We start from the raw sequence: 575 nt of genomic DNA, 5'->3' as shown, positions 1-575 counted from the left end.
AGAGCCCATGCTCCCTCTCAAATAAAAAATAAACAAAAATTTAAAAAATAAAGAGAAATCTCAACAACTCGAACACTGGTTGCTTCTCGGAGCATGTCAGTCAACTCACGTTTCATGTTCTCTCTCTCTCTCACACACACACACACAATACACACAGGGACAAATTAGATGAATAATAATGGCTGACTCTTCCCAGTGCCAAGGTCTACCATGGACCATCTCACTGTAGGCCTCGCACTTACCTTGTGAAGTAGGTATTATTATGGCCAGCACGCCCATTTGATAGACAAAGCAACTGAGACTTAGCAAGGTGAAGTACCTTCCCCGATATTCCACAACCTGAGGTCAGCCCAGATGCTGACGGCAGAGCTGAAGGGCTGGTCCCTTTGAGGTATTCCCTCCCTTCCAGTACCTGGCCGCTTGCTTTCGCACAGGAATGCTCAATAAACGCTTGCTGATAACGATAAAGAGTGAGGTCAGTGCCTGAGGGACCAGGTGAGGCTTCCAGACCATTCATCATGAGGATAATGGAAGATGGGGGGGGGGGGGGGGTGGGGGTGGGGAAAGGGGGCGGG

The sequence above is a fragment of the Crocuta crocuta genome, unplaced genomic scaffold, assembly GCF_008692635.1.
Source record: "Crocuta crocuta isolate KB4526 unplaced genomic scaffold, BGI_CrCroc_1.0 scaffold1269, whole genome shotgun sequence".
Taxonomy (NCBI): Eukaryota; Metazoa; Chordata; class Mammalia; order Carnivora; family Hyaenidae; genus Crocuta; species Crocuta crocuta.
Note: the sequence above shows the minus strand (reverse complement) of the source record.